Consider the following 21,027-nt stretch of genomic DNA (forward strand, 5'->3'; position numbering starts at 1 on the left):
GCGTCCCGCTCAGTCGGTCGCGCCCCAAACGCCGCGGAGCCGAGTGGGGGTAAAGCCCCGCCGCGGGGAGAAGACCTCCGCGCGACTCCCGCCGCCCGGCCCAGCAGCCCACGCCGGCGCCCGGGCAGCCGAGCGAGCGCAGCGCCCCGGCAGCCGCGGGGCGGGGGCGGCGGTCCCTCCCCCGTGCCCGCCCCCGGCCTCGACGGGCGCCGCTCGGCCAATCCCAGCCGGGCGGGGCGGGGCGGGCTCGGCGGGCGCGGGCAGGGGCGGGGCGGCGCGCCGTGCCAGCCGGAGCGGAGAGCGGCGGAGCGCGGCGGCGGGCGAGCAGCCGGAGGGCGGAGCGGCCGAGCCGTAAGTGGCGCATCGGCGGGCGGGGGGCTCTGGCGGCGGGCTGAGCGCGGCCGCGGATGCCCGGCCGGGCAAGCTTCGGTGGGGCGGGCGCGCGGCCCCGGGAGGGGAGCCCCTTTCGGTCTCGGCTCCGCGCGGGGGGCCTGAAAAGAGCGGGGCGCGGCTCATCGGGAGCCTCCAGTGCCAGCGGCAGTCTACCGCCGCCCGCCCCTCGCGAGGGCGCCCTGCTGGCCGGGGCTGCGCGTGGCGTGGCAGGGACTCCCGGCGCCCCTTCCACGCGGGACCCCAACTGGGGCTGCCGGCAGACGGGCGGGGGGACGGCGCTCAAGGGCTTCCCGGCGCTGCTGGCGGCACCCGCGGAGCGGGGACTTGGGGGGGCTGGGGCCCGGAGGGGCGCGCCCGGCCCCCCCGGCCCCTCTGCGGCGCCCCCTCGGCCCGGTCCAGCCGCAGGCAGGGGCAGGCGCCTCCCCGTCCCTCCGGGGCCCGCCGCGCGGTGGAAAACTCGCGGGGGGGGCAGCTGGGGCGTCGGAAGCGTCGGTCCGGGTCGCCCGTTCCTTGCGAAGGCGCGAGTGGCCCCGGCGGTAGATGGGCGGGTGGGGAAATGGGGGCCGTTGCCCCAGGGGCACGTGGCCGGGCAGCCCCCTCGCCCACTCGGCGGGGGGAGCGTGTGCCCAGGGTCCCCCTTTCAGGGGTGCCTCCGCACGTGGCCGCCCCGCCCCGCCCGGCCGGCCGCGAGGGCTGACTGCCCAGGACCCGGCGGAGGGCGCCCTCCGGCCCGGCCCGGCCGGTGGGGCCCGGCGAACCCTTGGGGCCGCCTCCGTGCGCTTGGCTTGCTTCGCCGAGCCCGGCCGCCGCGGGAGGAGCGCTCGGGCCGTCCTTGGCGCAGGGCGGCGGGGCCCGGGGCGGCGCTGCTCCCCGTTTCCCGCGCCCCGTCCCCCGGCGGTGGCGGATGAGAACCGGACGGGCGCTCCCGCGGGTCCCCGGCGCGCCTTCCGCAGCGGAGCCGGCTCTCGCTGCGCCCGGGTGGGGGCCGGGCCCGGCCTGGTTTCGCTCCAAGCCCCCTCGGCCCACGCCTCGCCCCCGGAGGCCGCGCGGGCGCCCAGGGGCGCTTCTCTGCCTCGTGCGGGGGCCCCTCCCAGTGGTCAACCCCCGCCTCCCCCCGCCTGAGAGATCCGCCGCAGCAGCGGCGGCGGCGGCGGCGGCGGCGGCGGAGCTGCTCACGGGAGGAGCCGCGGCGGCCCAAGGCGGGAGCCCGGGGAGCGCCCCCGGGGCCCTCCCGCAGCACCCGCTGGAGCGCGGGGGGGGGGTTTCGGGCCTCCTCTTGGGGGGGCGGGCCAGTCTAGCTGGGGGAAGAGGGGGTCGGAGGAGCCCTCGTGGCCTCGCCGGGGTTGCGTGCTGTGGCTCTGATGCACTCAAGGCCCGCCTTTCTGAGGCAGGGAGCCCGGGTCCTGGCTTAAGGGGGGGAGCGAACTGCCGCTGGCTTTGGGGAGGGGAGACACCCCCCCCCTGTCGCCAGGGCATCTTCCTCAATGGGCCGATTCAAGCTGGTCCCTTTGGAGGTTCCCCAGGTCAGGCCCTCCAAGGGACCCTCTTGAGAAGGGCTTTATTCTCCTCCAGAGGAAGCGGGGAGGGCTGCTGGGGGCAGCAAAGGGGGAGCACTGGCGGGGAATTCGGGTGGCCCCAGGCACTAACCAGCGTGCAAAGGAGGAGGGGAAGGTGGCCCTGAGTGTTTGGGTCGAATGACGGCAGGTCTGCCACGCAGGAGGCTTCTCCAGGACCTTGTTTCATCCACTTTATTTAGGGTTCCAATTTGCATACCGGCCCCGTCTCATACTTACGACTCTGGGCCGCTTACAAGCCATCTCTCTTTTCTCTTTCTGCTCCTTGCCTGCTTAGGATTTCCTGTCAAATGTCAAAACTGGCAGAGTTTCAGCAAGGTTGTAAGCTTGGACCTTAGGGCCTCGGCATCAGACAAGGGAGTTGTGAGCAAGTTCCCTCCCGGAAAACAGCTGCAGCTGAGCTGCATCCCAACCCAAAGGTGGAAGTCAGACATTCCCATAGCAGAGAGGAAACTCGGGAAAATTCAGGTGTGGTTTTACTCTCACCTCAGTACTTTTTCCTCCCTAAAAGTATGATTGCCTCCTCCTGAAGCAAACCGCGCTGGGTGACCCAAGTGAGCTGCAGTTAATACATTGCATAGTACCCTGTGGCATGTGAGGGTATAGCCCCAAACGGCGCTTCCTGTTTTTATTCTTTTCTGTGGGTAGAAAAAGCTGTTCGATGCAACAGGCACCTCTGAATTCACCTTCTTGAAGCAGCTTTATACTAAAGAACTAGAAGTGAGAAACGAAGCAGAGAACATTTTTTAAAGGGAGAACATTTTATAAAACAGCTGCAGGAGCCACAAGATCGATCAGTTCTGCCCACTTGGCTCCCTCCAGATGGGCTAGGCTACACGGGCGATCGCACCCTGCTGGTGGGGGATAATGGGAGCTTAGCCTGACGCCCTGGGTGGCTGGGAAATGTGGTCGTAGAAGGAAAAGGGTAAAATCGGTTGAGCACGCACAGAGTTTGCTGTAGAAATCAAGAGGACTCTGGCAGCACCTTTGCAGACTAACCCAATTTTATTAAAAGGCAGAAGCTTTTGCAAACACTTCTGCCTTTTAATAAACTTGGTTAGTCTGCCCTGGTGTGGCCAGAGTCCTCCTGAACTTTGGCTAACTTTGGCTCTTCTCTTACAGGTCTTGTTTTAGGAAAGAGTTGGGGAACAAAGTTGAGTTGCTCAGCACCGTTGTTAGAAATTTTGAACGAAGCGAAAAGGGCATTCTGGCTTCAGGGAAACACCTGCTCAGAGAGGCATCCTGGGCACCGAGGGCCCTCTTGGGGAAGGCTGAGAATCCCTGGCACGTAAACAACTTTGGGTTGTGTTGGAGGCACTGACACTTAGTTCTAGTCTTGTACATAAACAGATTTTACCTGCAAACGAGAGTTTGGGAGGGATCCTCATGGCAGAGTTTGGGCATTACAGCTGAGCTACCCTGTCCTCCGTTTGATTTGGGGGTACATCCAGCCATAGCAGTTGGCACCCCTTGGCTGATGGCGTCACGTTATTCATGAGCCTAGCCAGCAGCAGCTTCTTCAGCAAGCCCTGGTGTGGCTTGATGGGTCAACCCAGGGAGTGTGTGTAATTTCAGAGAGAATCTTAGTTCTTGCAGGCATCTCCCTTGTCTCTGCAGCTGAGAAAGTCGGAAGCCAAGACAAATTCTGGGTGAGCGTTGCAGCTGCATTGATTTGCATAACGGAATAATCTGACCTAGAGGAAAGTTTAATAAACTTAATAAAAATGACAGTTAGTTGTGAGGGGTGGGGACACCCGATAGAGGTGTTTAAAATTATGCTGTAAATGTTGAATTGCAGCTGGGCTCCCATCGCATCTCCAGCCTTGGTCCCAAATATGTGACCCTGTTTGGGGACTTTCTGTTCCAGAGTTTCTCAATGCTGGCTGGGGAATTCTGGGAGTTGAAGCCCATGCATCTTAAAGTGGCCCAGGTTGAGAAACCCTGTTCTGTTCTTTGCTGCTGCCATCTTCTGACTGTAGATAGTCATCTGGAAAAGCATCTTTCAGGAGAGCTTCATGCCGTGAGTGACCCACCTGGCCTTCCTTTGCTCTTCGAAAAGGGCATTTTAGCCTCTCTCCCTCTTCCACTCAAGGCTCCGAATTCGCTGCCTTTGCCTGCTGGCAGTCTTTTCTTCTGCTGGAAATATGTCAGTGCAGTCCTATGTATTACTCATGAGTAAGGTTCTTAAATTCAGTGGGATTCACTTTGAGGTAACTTGTGGCAGATTGCAGACATTTCAGATACAAGCCATATTGCTTACTTTATGATGGCTTTTTTAAAAAGTGCATATTGCTGTCCATTATGGTATTTCTGTTTTTAGAAATGTGGTTGCAAAAAAAATGCTTATTTGCCAGAATTACTTCTGACTTGGTACATAAAGCTGACTGACTTGTGTTGTTGGGACTTCTTGTGTGTTGTGCTTGGTAGAACATTGTCATAGCAAAGATGCTTTATTTTTGTATAGTTCCTCATTCCTTGCTGATATAAAGCAGATGTGGAATATCTGAGGGTGTTAGAAATGCAGCTGAGGCTGAACACTCAGCCTTGTCTTATCTTGCTGGTGTTTTAAGAAGGTCTCTGGAAAATACACAGGGTGGGGGCCTTTGTCGGAGTGAGTTGTCTTGGCGATCCTCAAACTCCCAAAGAATTAGGTGTTCCTTGGTCAGTGGGATACATTTATGGTTCAAAATGCCTTCGTTGATGTCTCCACTCATGGAATGTGAATGGCCGCTTGGATAATGTCCTTATTAGGGCTAATCAAAATGGCACCACAACATGGACTTGTTTGTGACTTCTCTTGGGACGTGAGACATTACAAAAACCACGAGGTGGGGAAAAGGCGAGGACCCCCCCCCCCCCGCAAAGTAAGCCAAATACTTCAGCCAGCAGGTCTGCAGTCCAACAGCAGGCTCAAGTTTGTGGGGATTGTGGTCTGAAAGCATTTATGCACATAAGCATTTGGGAAAGAAGGAAGTGGGTGTTCCCCTCAGATGGGAAAAAGTGAAAGATGCTCGTCCCAACCTGTTTTTTGCCCATGGGCAAAGCTCTTTCATGCTCCTGGCTTGGCAGAAAGCACAATTAATTCAAACTGTCTCCTTTCACAGTTCTACAGAAATACTCACTCTCGTTTGATTTCTTTTCCATTTTCATCCATCCATCCCTTTGTTGGCAAAATCTGAATTTTCCTCGGTTTCTCTGAGTTCCAGAACAACACCTCTATCCACACTGTGCAGGGCATTAAGACAAGAAAAAACTTCCTTTCACCCTGTCTATGGTTGTGATGGGAGGTGTAGTCCAGCTGATCTGTGGAGGGTGCCAGTTGCAGAAGACGATGAACAGACAGACTTATGCTAGGCCCTACATTTGTCAGCAAGCAGCTGCAAAGAAAACCACTTCCTTCACAAATGGCATAATCTCAAACGTGGTATCGCAACCCATTTTTCTTTTCCCTCCAGTGCAGACATTCTGCATTTCCTCTTACATCTGATATTCCACCTACAGGATACTAGGGCCTGTCTACCTTGACTCTTGGAAGTCAGCAGTATATAAAATAGATAATCTGCATCTTTCCTTGTCTCAAAGTGCAGTTGTGATGGAGCTAATGGCAGTGTGTAGAATGTGCATTTGAAATACTTTTAACTGGTGATTCGGTTGCACTGAATTTCCTTTGCAGGGACTGAAGGATTCCTAACAAAGGAGGCAATGCAACAGTTCTTTCAACCTCCCTTCCTGTCCGCCTTGACAGGGCAAGTCTGCGAGAGCTAATGGCTGTAGCAGCTGGCAGAAGCTGGGCAGTGGTGGGGAGGATATGAACGTTTTAGTCAGCCGGCCAGACTGAAGGAACTGCTTGATGCAAACTGTGGGAGAAACTGTCATCAGATTATGCAAACACACGATCAAGCTCTGTTTTATTGGTGAGCGTGTTTGCTTTTTTAAAAATTTGCTACCCCCTGATTGTGAACCAAGACTCTGAACCTTCTTTCTGAAATTGTGGGAGTTCTGCTCTGCAGCACTGGGTAGCTTGAATTGTTCAAAACTGCCACTAGTTTCAAAATTACAGGGTGGTTTTAGGCCAGGCATGGCCTTAGCGCAACCGAATTTGGAAAGTTGTTATCACTCTGAATTGGCAACTTGGAGGTGTAATACAATGATGTGGCCAAATTTTGCAAGAAGAAAGTTCATGAGATTTTTGCTGTTTTTAATATATATTTTGCATGTGTACATTGTTCTCCCTTGGTGTAATACAAATTAAACGAAGGCCTTATTTAATATGCCCTCTTTCTTTATTAATTTCAATGGAATGTGGCTTGAAACCAAAGGTGGTGGGATTTATTTTCAAAGGCTTTGCAAAGCATCTGTCCAAACACTCCCTCGTCTTAACAGCCTTGTGGGCCAATATTAGCAATGGACAGCTGTTCTTGAGACACATCCTTTGTGAGCCCTCAACTCTACAGGATAAGATAGATACCTTGAAGACTTAGTGGCGGATCAGAGGCTCTCCTTTTGCCCCAAGCCCCTTGCAGCAGGTGTTCACAGCAAAGCCAGTCTTTCTCCTCCCTACAACAAATGTTGCAAACAGCTGCTTGTGGCACACTTGTGCGCAAAAGAGAACAGCCACATGGCTTTTGGTAGCACTGCACTCTTGCAGTCTAATGTCCTAACTCAAAATGAACTTGAAAGAGTGAAATGTGCATTCTTGCTTTTTTAGAAAAACAGCTAAGCTCCTAGATTTGACCACTCTCAGGAGAGACCAACTTCAAGTGCCCCAGAAGGAGCAATGGTCCTGCAGCGCAGCTGCTCTGCCCATGCAGATAATTTATCTGTTGACATCAGTTTTCAGTCTGCTGCATCAGGGCTGAATGACTTGTGCAGGGACAGGAATTCGTGTGGATCGGTAGCCCTTTGGGGTCTTTGGGAAAAGCGAACTCCCTGACTTAGGGACCCGGCATTTCTCCCGTGTCAGAGCCCTTGCAATCCTTGGCAGTTACCTTAAATGGCTTGGCCAGAGACATATTTTGCTGTGATTCGAGACATGACCTCCACCTTTGATCTGGCTTCCTGCTTGCATTCCTTTCTTGAAATGCATAAATGCTGAGCTCATTCAGGGAAGTGACTCTTCAGGCAGCTTGAAAGCTCCTCAAGAGGCCACTAAGCACTGGTGCTGAGTCCTCCTCAGGATTATGGCTCTCTGGATCCTTCCTCCCCTGGTGTTTTCCATACAGGGTGAACTGTTCCCCATCGCCTTCAGTCAGAACACTGCCATGGGGGAAGATGAGTCTGACATACCTTGTAGGCTTCCCTAAAAGCTGGATGCTTAACAAAATAAGAAATAACATTTTATAGGCAAGCCAAATTAAAAGATTATTTTCCTAAGAAGGAACTAGGGAGGGAGTTACTGCTTTTTTTTTGACAGGGGTGAGCACGCATCTGACTGTTGGCTGGTTTCAGTCTAATTGGATAGATCCAGGAGCACATTAGCAGCATGAATGAACAATGGGTGGTTTCTCTGGGTCATGAGCAAATGGTATTTAATCCTCCTCCTATGGATCATGATGCCTTTCTGAAGAGGCAGTTGTCTCCCTTCCCCGCCAGTATCTGTAGATGGAGTCTGCAGGTGCACCTGTCCGGTCTGGCCAGGTGATCTGAGAAGGGTTTCAAATATCACTCCACCGCAGACCGGAAATGGAACTGTTCCCCTGTTGATTTGTTTTACATTTAAAGCCTTCTGCACGTGTACATGAACATAGATTCAGTTGGAAGAGGGTTCCTGTTTGCTCTGCTTTGAAAGGGGCATGTGTAAGACTGGCAATTGGGAGGAGGGCAGCTTAAAGACAGCACCCAAAACAACCTGCTGGCTCGAGCTGCCGCGAAGGCCAGTGGACTTTCGGTGCCTCTAGAGATGTTATTGTATTTTTAAAACCCCAAAGCTGTGAGGTCATTTTCCCTAAATATCTATAAATAAAGGTCGCCAGACTTTAGTCTTTGGGGAACATAATGGTTATTTTGGCCTCACTGGAGTCTGAGGCACACCCAGATGGGGGTTTTGCAGAAAAAATAACATCCTTTCCTGTAAAAGAAGGAGCTGTTTACATCTCATTTCCATACTGGCAGAGGATTTGGAACAGGGAAGACTTGAAAGGCCCCAGAAGGACGCAACTATTTTCTGGGCCAGGTAATCCACGTTAAACACCAGCTGGGATTCACTCCATTCTAGGAGGATCCAGGCAAACTCCTTGAACATCACCAGCATTCTCTGCTTTGTCCTGCTGGCCCTTTGGGTTGGGGCAGAGAAGCTGCGAGGGCTGAATAAACAGAAGGGGAACCCTCACCAGGGCGCGTCCGGTGCTAAGCATTGGCTTGCCAGATTTAACCAGTGCTCGCTTTCCTGCAGCGGCCAACCAGGTGTGTGTGTGTGTGTGTGTTTGGGGAGCTTTTCCAGGGGTAAGACCTTGCCATTCGACACTGGGAACCCTTGAGTGCTGCTGAAGCAAAGAGATTCTTTTGCCAGGGGGGTTTGGTGGTGGTGGTGCAAGTGCTGGGGAATTAATCTTGCAAGCCAATAATGCTGAAAGCAAAATGGGGACCGGGTGGCTTCCGGTGGTAATGCATTTTATGCTTTGTTTTGAAAAAGTCTGGAGTGATTCTCCCTGCCCGGGATGGGAAATGATTAGAGAGCATCCAGATTTTTTGAGGTTTATCCATTTTGGGAGAATTCTTGGAATTTCCTCTCTCAGTTTTCTTTCTGATGATCTCTCTAGCCCAGGGATGTGCAGAGCATGTTCCCTTAGCTCTGTGGCTTGAAAAGCGGCTGATCCGAAGGGTCCTTTTGCACAATTCCGTGGCAGAGAAGTGAGAGGCTTCAGACTTCATCTCAGAATCAGCTCCTCTAAAGGAGATTATGCCATGAACCACTGCTGGGGATGATAGTTTGGGAGCCGGTGCTTAATGGCTTGGTTTATCCCTTGCTCATGGAAAAAGTCACATTCTTCTTATGGAAGGTGCCATGGCTGTAGATAAAATTCAGAGTGTGCTACTAAGAAAGAAGCTTAGCTTTATTAGAAAAAGAAAAAGAAAACGCTGCATTTTGGCCTCCTTCCCAGAAATCCCAGATGAGGTGGAAATCTGGGCTGCTTCTCTTCAGTCTGTAGGTAAAGACTCTGAAGGTCAAAGAATCGCCTTTGCCATGGTTACAGGCCTAGGAAGGGAGAAGATGACAGTGGGATCCATCTACCTGAAGTCATTTGTCTTTCATTTTGGATAAGGGTTTTATTCTTTCATTTCATTTCATTTTGGCTCAGCCTGAAGTTGCCAAACTCCAGCTAGAACCAGGGCTCTGTTTTCTGGTGTCTGAATTCCAAAGGCTGCTGTTTTCTCAGTTCTGTATTGAATTAGTCTGGAGCAGTGTTTCTAAGCCTTGGCAAAGCTGGCTGGGGAATTCTGGGAGTTGAAGTCCACACATCTTAAAGTTGCCAAGGGTGAGAAACACAGCTCTAGAGAGAGCCTCATCCATTGTGCTTATAAGAGAATTAAAACACACACTGTGGGGTGTGTCTGTGTATGTGTGTTTTAATTCTCTTATAAGCGCAATGGACAAGACTCTCAGTCCCTGATGTGCTGAGGTGATAAAATGCCTGCTCCTTCAGGACATTAACATGCTCTGGAAATGGTGGGGGACTTCTAGGCTGAGTCATAGAAAAGCCTCCGTGCCAAAATGCTCACATTGCTGAGTGAAATGCAAATATTCTCTGCCATATGCAAAGGGAGAATTAAGAGACTGCGACGGGCTGTGTCATGCCCAGGGCGACATGGTCTGCAGGCCAAACAGAGGAGGTTGCAGTGTCAAGATGTCTGGGTTGCGTGTTTTGATTCTGTTGTAAGGGAAATGGACAAGACACTCTAGAACACTGTCTCTCAGCCTTGGCAACTTGAAGACGTGTGCACTTCAGCTCCCAGAATTCCCCAGCCAGCAGGCAAGGTGGTCACTGCCATGCCTCACTTTGGAGACCCCCCAGGTCCTCCCCTCCTGGCTCTGCTTGTCCCTGAGCCCCCATGCTGGAGAAAGGCAGGCAAGTGCCAGGGGAGGCACCTGCTCCAGTAGGTGGCCTCTGGCCTGTAAAGGTAAACCCGGGGGGCAAGAGGGTGCAGTGGCCCAGCCTGTTCTTGCTCATTGCCTGTTGGTGGCCCCTGTCCTGGCTCCTCTGAAAGGCTGCCCCCCTCCCTGGGGGCAGGCAGCCCTGAGGCTCCTTGGCTTCCTGCTTGACCCCTTCCAAAAGCTGTCCACTCGCCCATGGCTCTCCCCATTCTGGTCCGGTTGCCATGCCAAAGCATCGGCCAGCTGGGTCCCTGGGGGCGGTAGAAACCAGGCCTTTCTGCAAGTGGTGTTCCCCCTCTTCTCATCAGTTCCGTCCAGGCCCCGCTGGGGCACAGTAGCCATGGCATTAGCCGTGGAAGTGCCAAGGCCACGCCAGGGAGGAGGTCCCTGTCTTCCCGTTAGTCCCTGGCAAGCCCTTTCCTTTGTGAGTATGTCTGACCCTCGTTTTAAGCCGTGCACGTCTGTGGCTGTTACTGCATCTTGGGTGGTGAATTCTGCTGGTCAGCCAAGACCTGTGAGAAACGGTTCTCTTTTCTAAGAGTGTGACTTTCTGCCATGTAGCTCAAGTGTGTGTCCCGTAAAGCAGGCTGAAGAGCGTCAAGCATTTGCCCCCCCCTCGCCCCCCCCCCCGGCCTTTCTCCTTTTCCCAGCCCCAGAGCCTGTAGCCTTTTCTCCTAGGGCAGCTGCAGAGTCCTAATTTTGACTGTATCTTTCCTGCCTCTTTGGGACCCGTTTTCCCCCTTTTCTGTGCCAGAAAGCCGTGTGTGATTCTTCCTTCTGCTTGCTTGCAGTGGCAGTAACTTAAAACGCAGTAGCTGCTTGACAAAAGTCCAGATGGATAAAACTTTGGGTCTGCATTCAAATCCCCAGTGCAAAGGAGAAGCTGCCAGTTGCAACAAGGGGGTATTTTGTCTGTTGGCATTGACAGCAATGCTGTGGCCCACATACTTTCCCTCGCCCGCCACCCGGTCCTTTCCGATGAATTGGGCTTTCCCAGAACAGAATCTGGGACAGCGTCCCTCTGCAGCAGCATTCCTCAGCCGTCGCTTTCCAGATGTGCTGGACTGCTGCTCCTTCATTCCTGGCTTGGCTCTGCGGCTTTCTGCCTAGAAGGCACCTTTTTAGATTAGGGTTTTCAAGTAAATCGGGGGATAACAACAGTCCTGCTTGTGTGACTCTCTTCTCTCCTGGCCAGAACTGGGGAGTTTTCTGGGGTCTTTAACAAGCTGGATACACTGCAGAGAACGTCTCTGCTGCCACCATGCAGACGGGCTGTCACTGATGCCGAGCCTTTCAGGATTGTAGGGCTGCAGGCAACATCTGAGCACAGCGGAGACGCACATCTTTCCCGGAGCCTCTAATAAGCTGCTCCAACCCATTCATTTCCCGATGCTGCCACACTGAACAAAGCGAGAGGTGTGGTTTAAATTTAGCCTGAGTCACTGGCATTACTACTCTGCCTCAGAACGCCGGGCAAGGGTTGGGAGAGCAGCTGCCAGAGGGGAGAAGCAGCTCTCGGCCCCGCCCGTGCTGGAGAAGGGCTGGGGACTGGCCTGCCTTTGCTTCAGTTCTGTGGATGGAAGGAGAAGGCCACCCAGGTCTGTGGAGAAGGAGAGGGGATCTGCCTGATCTTCCAGGGGGCCTGGCTCCCAACCTGGGCGCAGCTGAGGCCGTGGAGGGAGGAGCTGCAGCGTTACGGCTCCTTAGCGCCAACCGGGCTGTCCCGTCATTGAAAGGTGGGGATTGCCTGACATTTCATGTGGAAGCCCAATGATAGGCTCAACCCAGGTTTGAAGCGAAATGTGCATGCGTGTGCCAAAGCAGGGGCATGGTTCTGCCCTCCTTAGCAGCATGGCTGCACCCGCTGACCCTGGTTGGCCTCCTCCCCACAAGATCGAAGCCGCTTCCAAGCCACCAAAAGGCTGCTTGTTCTAAAAATCTGATCACGGCCTGAGCGCCTGCAAGATTGTGCCCAAAATTATCTGGGGGAGGTGCCGCTAGCAAAGACACGCCTGTAAGCTGGTCACGCTTGGTCCCTGTGGAAAAAGCCCTCCCTTGTGGCCGCCCGATGCTCAGGAAGAAATCCGTTTATTTGGGTGGGGTGCTGGTGGTGGAATTGGGCATGTCTCGCCCTTGTAGAGGAGTTACTTTGATGCTTTCTGCTTCCTTTGGGCTGGCTCAGTTTCCTCTCTTATTCAACTCTGCCGTCTTCCCTCCGATTTCTTCTGGGAGCTGCACCCTGCGCTCCTGCACCTGTTTGCTGTCCAGGAGATGAGAGACATCTGCAAATAGGTGATGGGGACACCTCTTTTGCTCCATGCAGGGTTCAAATTTTAGGGTTTGGAAGAGGATTTGGGACACCTTCTGTCCTTGGCCAAAATTTGCAGCATTTCCAGCTGGGGCAAGAAATCCTCGCTGTTCTGGTCTCCCTGCAGGGCTGGAAAGGCGGGGGAAAATAGGGCTGGCTGCACGGCCTCCGTTCAGACCTGCTGCGTCACCCTTTATGAGAAGAGCGGAGGGCCACCCCCGCCTTTCTCTGCAGCTCTTGAGGGAATGGAGCGCAGGAAAGCAAACGGCCCTTTTCTCTGGCGGAGAGGCCAAGCGTGCTGAGACACATTCCAGAAGGCGATGTGGGAGTGTTCGGGAAACTTGTCCTCTCCTGGTTCTCTTGGTCCAGGGCGTGGCTCAGGAAGAGAAGCAAAAGTATGTCAAGCTGGCATCTTTTTAAGAATCCTGATGCCGCCACTTTCCGTCCTGTCCCTTTTGCCGGGCACTCCTTATGCAGGTGCAGAGCTGGTTCATTCGTTGTTATCCGCCTTCCTTAAAGGCAGATGTTCCTCCACAGCTGCCTTCCTTCTCGTTTCCTTCCATCTCAATCTTCCAGGCTCTGCCTTTGCAGGATGCCTTCAGGGTGTGGAGCTGAGCAGCTGACCTTACTGGGCCAAGCCAAAGCCGCTTGCTCCTGATCTTGGGATCACAGAAACCTTGAGGGCTTAGCAAGGCCCTGCCAAGTTTCAGCGAGGAATCATTTCCCCAAGGATGACCAGGTCTCCCCAGTTTTTCTGCCTCCATCGTGGTCGAGAAAGCTTATCCAATTTTAGCTGAATGCCTCTTTTGCAGCGGCCCAGAATTCAAAACCGTGGATTATCTGCATATTTGGAGAGCTTTGGGCTGCTGAAGATCAGCTTCTCTTTCACGGCCAAACCACACTCGGCACAGATCTTACTGAAGAAAGCGGGGGAACTGATAGTACTAATATTAGTAGCAGTACCAACAGTAGTGGTGGTATCTTCTGACATCAGCAAGATATGGGAGAAATGGACTGAATCCTCCCTATTTTTCTGATTCAGGATGCTATCAGCCTTGTAGTAGAGAACAGAATGAAATGGTCCTCCACTCTTCTCCTGTTTTTTTCCCCAGTTGAAAGTCTAATAGTAATGGTTTGGGCATTATGACATCTACCCCGGTCAAAGGGTTAAGACATCCTGACTAATGTGTGGCTAGGCCACCAGCCTTCAACCCTGAAGTCTTTTGAGCAATCCCCAAGACATGCTGGATGGTGCTGAGTCCTATAGCACCTGAGTGATCTTCTGGAGTGTCTCCAGAACAGATAAATCAGCCTAGTTGTGGATTATTCATTAGCAAAGATCAGAAATGAGAGCATTGTGGACCCGGCTGATCTTGCATCGGAGAGCAAACCTCCCATTTTAGTCAATCGGGGCTTTAGCTGTTGCTCCTAGAGTTTGACAGAGGCAAAAAGCAGCATGTTCCCTTATGAAAGGGTGGGTGTACCCCCGAGTTATTTCACCCTGCCCTGCAAGGAGCCAGACAACACCAACCGTGGCTAATCTGGGAAAAGCTAAGCAGGGTCAGCCCTGATTAATATTTGAATGGAAGCCACCAGAAAGTCCCAGGACGTTAGCATAGACGGAGAAGTTGAGATACATCCCAGAAGAAGGCCGTGGTGGGCCATTTTCATGCTGCTGCTCAAAGAACTGCCTGGAGTCGTTTAACTGGATGGGGGGAGTCTGGTTGTTATTTAACCCTCTCTGGACCCCTGCATCGGGCATTTCTTGGCTAATTAGACTTCTGTCTCTCCTGCCATTCAGGAAGATGAACAGGCGAAGGCCTGGGTGGAATCTGATTCCTTGGTGGTGCTGGGTGGCCATCTTGAGGCCTCTTGCTGGAAGGGGGCTGAGGTGGGCATTCGGCCCTCCCCCATATTCCTCCAAGGACGTGCTTTTGGCTTGCCTGGAACACCTGTGAGCAGAGCCGCTGTGGTCACAAGGGAAGGGTCCCCTGGGGGTCTTTAAGCAGCAAGTGTCCTCCAGTAGCTTTCACCCAAGGGAGTTGCCCTGGCACTTTCAGGCGTGCAAGAGGAATGTGTCAACTGAAGCCAAACCTGTTCTTGGGAGCATCATGGCCTGGGAGGACTCACTATCTATCCCAAGGGTCTCCTGACCAGAGAGCGGTCTGCCACCTGGGTCTGTTGGTACGGGGGTGGAGTAAATACAACCCCCAAAAGTGGGGGGGGGCAGAATAATCAGACCTGCTTGGCAGGAGGAGAGAGAGGGGGCAGCCCTTCTCTTGTGCCCAGGCGCGGCAGGGCTGCTTGCCAAGACTTGCTCCCTAAGGGGGATTCCCATCTCGCAAGGGGGATTTTATTATTCATTTTCCACTGATTTCTAGGCCTTCCCCCGGGCTTCATTGTATTGGTTTGGGGGGGTTCTTTTGCACCATTTTATTCCACCCCAACAACTAAACTCAGAGAGAAGGAGAGGGGCTTTCCCCAAGCCCTCAGATTCAGAAATGTAAGAAAAGCCAAACATCTTGAAGAATGTGAAGAATTGCTGAATAAATCAAAATAAATTTTAAAAATGATTGCTCAGGAGATTGGCAGCCCAAGGAGGTAAAAATATGAACATATTTTACAGATGTTCCTGGTTTGCCTTTTGAGACATCAGCTGAAACCTTTAAACATGATTCTCCATGGCTATAATAAATAAAAAAAGTGTTGGAGAACAGTTAAAAAAGACCCGCTGCCCTGAAAAGCCAAACAGGCTCAGGACAGGCATTCTGCAGCCAGGAGAGGCTTCTGCTGAAAAGTCATCCAGGCTGTTGATGGGGCACTAGGAAATTTAGACTAGAGAGAGGCTGCAGGTGGAGAGAGGCCTCTGCCCAGTCTGGCCCCTTGAGGGCTTTCGGTTCAGCCCTGGCACATTGGCGGGCGCCCGTTGGGTGCTCTGAGCCCCCTCAACCCTGCGAGTGGCCTTTGGGAGGGGGAGGAGGGCTTGGGGCAGGAAGGGAGGCTGGAAATTCTTCCAGACGCCCAGCCCTGGTCTTTCACACACAGCTCTCTTCCTCCCAAGGCACCTTGGCGAGGGTCCACCTTTTGAAGAAGGAGCAGTTAGGCTTCTGGGTCATGGCTATGAAGGAAGAGTGGGCGAAGGGGGCTCACTTTCCTGGCCGATGGGGAAACCATTTTGGCTCCTGGGCTGCTTCAGCAGGGTGAAATTGTGGGTGGCTCCGTCCATGCGCTGTCGAGTTGGCCGGACCGAGAGCCTTACTCCTGTCCGGGGCAGAGAAGGAAAGGCCGAGGGGTGAGAAAGAAGCCCCTTTTGCGCCTGAAGATGCGCCCAAGTGGCGTGGGAGGGGGATGCCTGTGGCTCCCAAAGAGCCCCAGTTGCCCGCTTCTACAATTTGCGGTTGTAAATATTGGATGCATTCAGCAGCGCCGGCTGGCTTTTGGGGAAGCCAGCGCTGCTCCCGGCAGACTAGATCTGTGATCTGTCTGTGGCGGGCAAGGAGAGGGTGGTGGGTAGCGTGTGTGCGCGTGTGTGTGCATGTGCGCAAGTGTTCGAGCTTTGCTGTGTAATGCACGATTCCAGACCAAGAGGGCCGTCAGCGACAGCCTCCTCTCCTCTCCGCACACCCTCATTTGCTGGCAGGAAATGTTTGACTTGCTTGCCTAGAATTACAGCTGTGAAGAATGCGGGGCTTCCAGATTTAACTTTCTGGGCATGGGAGAGTGTCCCATCTCGTGCCTGGGCTGGGCCGAAGAAGAGCCTGCTGCCTGCCTCTGGGGTCCGACCGGGCGAGGTGAGGAGGGGCCGCCTTGGCCAGCCGAGTCCGGCCCAGTCCTGCTGCAGCATGGGGGAAGGAGGGTGGGAGATTCGGCTGGTCTGCCTTCCCCCCTCATTGTGCTTAACTTTTCTTCTCTTCCCTCCTCCCTCCGCTCCGGAGTCTCAGGTTTCCTGCCAGTCTGCACGATGGCAGGATAGAGCAGATGAGCATTGAATGGGGGAAACCAGGGTGGGGGTGGGGTGGGGAATCCTTATGGTGGTTCCTCTTCTGGGTTGTTCAGCATAGTTCTTCCCTTCTGCTCTGCTTGGGGGGAACCTCTCGGGGTTCCCCAGGCCAAGGGCACCGGTTCTGATTTGCTTCCTTGTTGAAAGCCATGAGAAGGTTGATGGGAGTGAGAATGTTGCACATCTGGAGAAGGTCTAGGACAGGGAGTGCAAGTTGGCCTTACTTGGTAAAAAGAAACATCTGGCCAGTGCTTTCCTTTGGAGCAACACAGCAGATGGAGCAAGGGCTGTGGCAGCTGCTTGGAGGCTGCCCCACTGTAAATCCAGGGGGATCAAAGAGATCCAGAGAGGCCCTGAACCTTGAAATGTCCCAGAGGTGGCAGTGATGTCGTTGTTTGCCTCACTTGCTAAGTCGATATTGTGCTGGCGTGACAGACGGTTCGTGTCTTGTAGGCGGAGGTGTGTCGTTTTCCAGCAGGAATTAAGTGAGTGGGTCATGAGGTAATGCCAGATGGAAAACAGCTTTTTGTGTCTCATGGTCTGAAACTGCTAACATGATGCCCAACAAGTAAAAGCATCCTTAGATTTGGGAACAAGACCGGGAAGGAGGAAGGAAGCTGGGGCTGGGCTCCTGAACGCCTCCTCTGCTGGTGGTGAGCTTTGCGAGGACGCCAGGCCTCCCCTCCTTGAATATCCCTCTAAAGCAATAGACAGCTCCTGCTTGGAAAGGTGGGTTTGGTAGCAGGATGCCTCAGAGGCCACTTCTTAGGCGACTGAGCCTAGGTCATTTATATCCACGCTTAGCACTTGTTCACTCTCATCCCGTTTCCTTTTCCTTCATCTCGAGGCCACCAGCAATGGGATGACCCACTTCTTCCTGCAGATGGACTTACCCCACCAGTACCGTTTTCTTCCAAACCAACTCCTGAACAGTCCATCAGGTTCAAAGACGCTGATGGCAACCACAGCTTGCCTTTTCCTTGTGAACAAGTCCATAAAAGTTGCTGGCCCACAATAATCCCGTGCAAGTTGTTTTGCCTTGGTTCCTGTTGTAGAACAAGAACCAGCAGCTTCAGTGAATGCTTCTCCACTTGGTCACCAGAGTCCTTTGCTAAACACCCTTGGCAGGGAGGCCGCAAGCTTTGATCATGGGACCTTCTTGGCCTTGCTTGCTGTGCTGTCCACCCAGCTCCCAGCTTCGAACCTTCCCCCTTGAAAAGTTGCGATGAGGATTTGCAGAGGCTGCAGAATCCAAGTAGTCTAGAAAGTATGGATGGTTTACTTTAGATAGCTTTCTTTAAAAATGGTTTTATAATAGTTGATTTTGCCTGATTCACTTTTTGAGGAATTTGTTCGTCCCCCTTATGGCCTGAAAAACCTTTTTTAAAATGCCTTTCAGTGTATTCCTCTACATCCCATCAATAAGATGATGCGACGTAGAGACAATAAGAAGTAAATACAGCTGATGTGATCACATACTTTTCGGCATGGACTACAGAAGACCCTTTTCATGGTGCCTTGCCAGAGCCCTAGAGTTTATTGTGAGAAGGAGGTGGACTATTTCCAGCTGGTTAGTGGTGGCCAAGGACAGGTGGATTGGATTCCAAACTGCTGTTTCAGTGTTTCTCAACCTCAGCAACTTTAAGATGGGTGGACTCCAACTCCCAGAATTCCCCAGCCAGCATGTTGGCTGGGGAATTCTGGCAGTTGAAGTCCACCCATCTTAAGGTTGTTAAGGCTTGAGAAACACTGCTCTACTTCATCTGTGCCTGCATCAGACTGAGATGATGGGATGTCGAGGCAATAAGATGAACAGTGGAAAACCACATTGTTTGGAATGCTTCAGAACAGACCAGATTAGACATTTTATCCTTGACATTCTAGCTTTTTACAGGTGGGGCGGGGAGATCTCTTCCCTGCATTCCAAACTGGCACCAATGCAAATAAATAAAGAAATAAAGTCTATTTTTGAAGCATAGCTTTGATTTAGCAAGCATGCAGTTGTGGGAAGGCTGCTGGGAGAATGTTTCCTTTTCTTCCGAGGAATGTCTTTGCCAGCACATTGGGAATTCTCTCCCCCCCCATCCTTCCCTCCCCCTTCAGAATGTGCTTTTTATAATCAGCAATATTTGGGCCATCTTGTGATTGTGGCGAAAGGGCTGATTCTGCCTGACTTCGGGGGGGCTGAATGACCTTGCTGGGGGAAATGTTTTCCAAGAGCATTTTTCTCCTTGGGAAGAGGCAAACTAAAGAAATATTTTGGTAAAGAACCCACAAAGGGGTGTGTGTGTCTGTGTGTGTGTGTTGTATAAAAGCCACTGGCTACTTCTCCAGGTAGGAACGTGGAGTTAAACTTTCCTAGGGTGAAGGCGCTTCAGGAGACAAAGGCTCATGAGAACTCTTTGCGATCCTGGCTCTCTCGCATCATTTACATTGCGTTATCTGTTTTTGTTGCTGCTGCTGCAGCAGTGGCTAAACCAAACCTGGGTAAATTACCAAAATTGGGTAAAAGTGGTTTTTCTTCGAGTAACGGCACACAAGCCCATTACCCAGTCCCAACGGGGACGTTTAAATTGACTTGAAGTGTTTTACCTACATTGGGTAAAGGGGGCTTTCTCATCAGCGGTTTTCGGTGGTGAGGGGGAAAGTTTGGGCAGCCCCAGGCTAAACAGTTGGAAGAAGATTTGGTTGCTGGACTTGCTTATTTCATAGGGCTGGTCAGTGATGGATGACCTGGGGGGGGGAGCAAACTCCTCCCCGGGGGTGTGGGCTACAGAGTGTGTGTGAAAGGTGACAGGTCCCCTGTGCAACCACCGAGTCACGCCTGACCCTTTGGGGGGACGCCGCTCTCATGGCGTTTTCTTGGCAGACTATAGCGGGGTGGTTTGCCATGGCCTTCCCCAGTTGGTTGCCGTAAAATGAAGGGATAACTTCTTTCTTAGATGCCTTTGGAAAAACTGAGCATTTTTTTTTAAAAGAAGAGCTTTTTGTCATGCTGGCAAAGGTGGACCTTCCACGTGCAAAGCAAATCTACTTTTCATTTCCAGATGTGAGAACTTGCCCTAAAGCATGCTGATAGCAAGACATACCCCCAGGTCTGCCTTGTTGGCTGGGGAATTCTGGGAGTTGAAGTCCACACATCTTAAGGTCGAGAAACATTGCTCTAATGCGTCTCTCTCCCCCTGCCCCCCAAATCTCCAAGCTGCAGGAGAAGATTGGAGCACTAGTATATCATTGTTTCTAGGGGACTTTTGTATTTGGCCACGCATGTATGTGTCCCCCTCCCCCTCCAAATTCACTTTGGCTGTCGCACGTTTAAAATATGGAAGGATTGGCGGTCATCGCAACCAAAGCGGGCCTCGGCATGGGGAAACTGGTCATGCCCAGCCGTCATTGTGAGGGAAGGACCCACCGCCTGCTTCACAACATTTTGTTTCGTCACTGCACTGTGTTTGTTCCAGTCTGTGAGAATCGGTGCACCTGGAGAAATAAATCCAAATTCCTCCTGGAGTTCTCTTTGGCAAGACATATCGAAATGGTAGGAGTTGTGGTGCAAGGATTCCAGCAGCCGAACCGTTTTCAGTGGAGCCCCGATATAGCTCGGTGTGTGTTCGGGCGGAGCCTCTCCGGGACTTTTTCTCACAGCCTCCTGGTGCCCAGGAGGGGAGGCATCTCTCTTCGCTGATAACGGGGAAGGTTGCGGCTGTTGCTTGGATATTTTTCCGTCTGGGAACCGACACTTATACATGGGTGGCCCTCTGTTTGGGTTCCTGCCTTGGGCAGGGGGTTGGACTAGATCAACCTTTCTCAGCCTTGGCAACTTGAAGATGTGTGGACTTCAACTCCCAGAATTCCCCAGCCAGCATTAGCTGGCTGGGGAATTCTGGGAGTTGAAGTCCACACATCTTCAAGTTGCCAAGGCTGAGAAACACTGGGCTAGGTGCTTTCCAAGGTCCCTTCCAACTTCTCCTTTTTAGAGATCTTTAGAGACGTTATTCAGAAGCCCAGGGATGTTAAAGCGGTTCCATGACATGCAGTAAAAGTTCATTGCTCCCCCCTCAAAACATTTCCCAAAGATGAGCCTGGGATGGGCAGTCTCCGGCACCTGTCCTTTGAATACTCGTACTCTGGATGCAGTTATTTTTGGTGGGGAGAGAGGAGGATTCCTCTTTAGGTCCACTATTATTTGAATCAAATGATCACTGAAAGCCCTTCCACTGAGAATGTCAGAGACACTGAGCAGCTGTCTTGCTGCTAGGTCTTGTTTCGACATTAAGGTCCCCTCCCTTTCTTTTCCTGCCAATGCCAATGGAGTGAACCCCCCTCCTTGGCTTTGGGAAGACCCTGGTCTCCGTCTGAGGCCAGCCCCGCTTAGACTTCCCACCCGCTCTGCCCCTTGTCATCACTTCCATGTCTGAAATAGAGTAATTCAGGCCACCCTAACTTCATCAAAGCCAAAGGAAGTAGCACATGAAAAGAACTGGGGATGGAGAATCAAAAGATCCAGAAGAAATGCTGGTCCTCTCAGAAGGAGGCACTTGCATGTGACCTCACTTGTGTGCAAAACTGAGCTCCCCACCAGGGCTCCACAGCCAATTACGATAACAGAGAGTAACGTCTGCAAAGTTCTTTCATGTGACACGCACCAAGTAAACTGACT

The 21,027-nt window shown here is 52.6% G+C and overlaps 1 protein-coding gene across 2 annotated transcripts in view; it reads left to right on the plus strand.

Moving 5' to 3' along the window:
- The first annotated feature begins 269 nt into the window (after positions 1 to 269).
- The window catches only part of PLS3 (plastin 3), a 36,926-nt gene continuing 16,168 nt past the window's right edge, over positions 270 to 21,027 (plus strand). For both annotated transcript variants that reach the window (XM_063313327.1, XM_063313326.1), the window contains exon 1: positions 270 to 351. The gene's annotated coding sequence lies outside the window, so the exon portion shown is untranslated. The remainder of the gene's footprint in view (positions 352 to 21,027) is intronic.

Source organism: Candoia aspera, chromosome 12 (assembly GCF_035149785.1).
Source record: "Candoia aspera isolate rCanAsp1 chromosome 12, rCanAsp1.hap2, whole genome shotgun sequence".
Classification (NCBI taxonomy): Eukaryota; Metazoa; Chordata; class Lepidosauria; order Squamata; family Boidae; genus Candoia; species Candoia aspera.